Source organism: Nematolebias whitei, chromosome 17, assembly GCF_014905685.2.
Source record: "Nematolebias whitei isolate Nwh7 chromosome 17, NemWhi1, whole genome shotgun sequence".
Lineage (NCBI taxonomy): Eukaryota > Metazoa > Chordata > Actinopteri > Cyprinodontiformes > Rivulidae > Nematolebias > Nematolebias whitei.
Window position 1 is genome coordinate 40,420,136 of NC_056514.1, and position 211 is coordinate 40,420,346.

The window sequence follows — 211 nt, forward strand, 5'->3', positions numbered from 1 at the left end:
GAAGACTTGAGACGACTCTGGAAGACTTGAGACGACTCTGGAAGACTTGAGACGACTCTGGAAGACTCAAGACGACTCAGGAAGACTCGAGACGACTCTGGAAGACTCGAGACGACTCAGGAAGATTCGAGACGACTCGAGACGACTCAGGAAGACTCGAGACGACTCAGGAAGACTCGAGACGACTGGAAGACTCAAGACGACTCAGGAA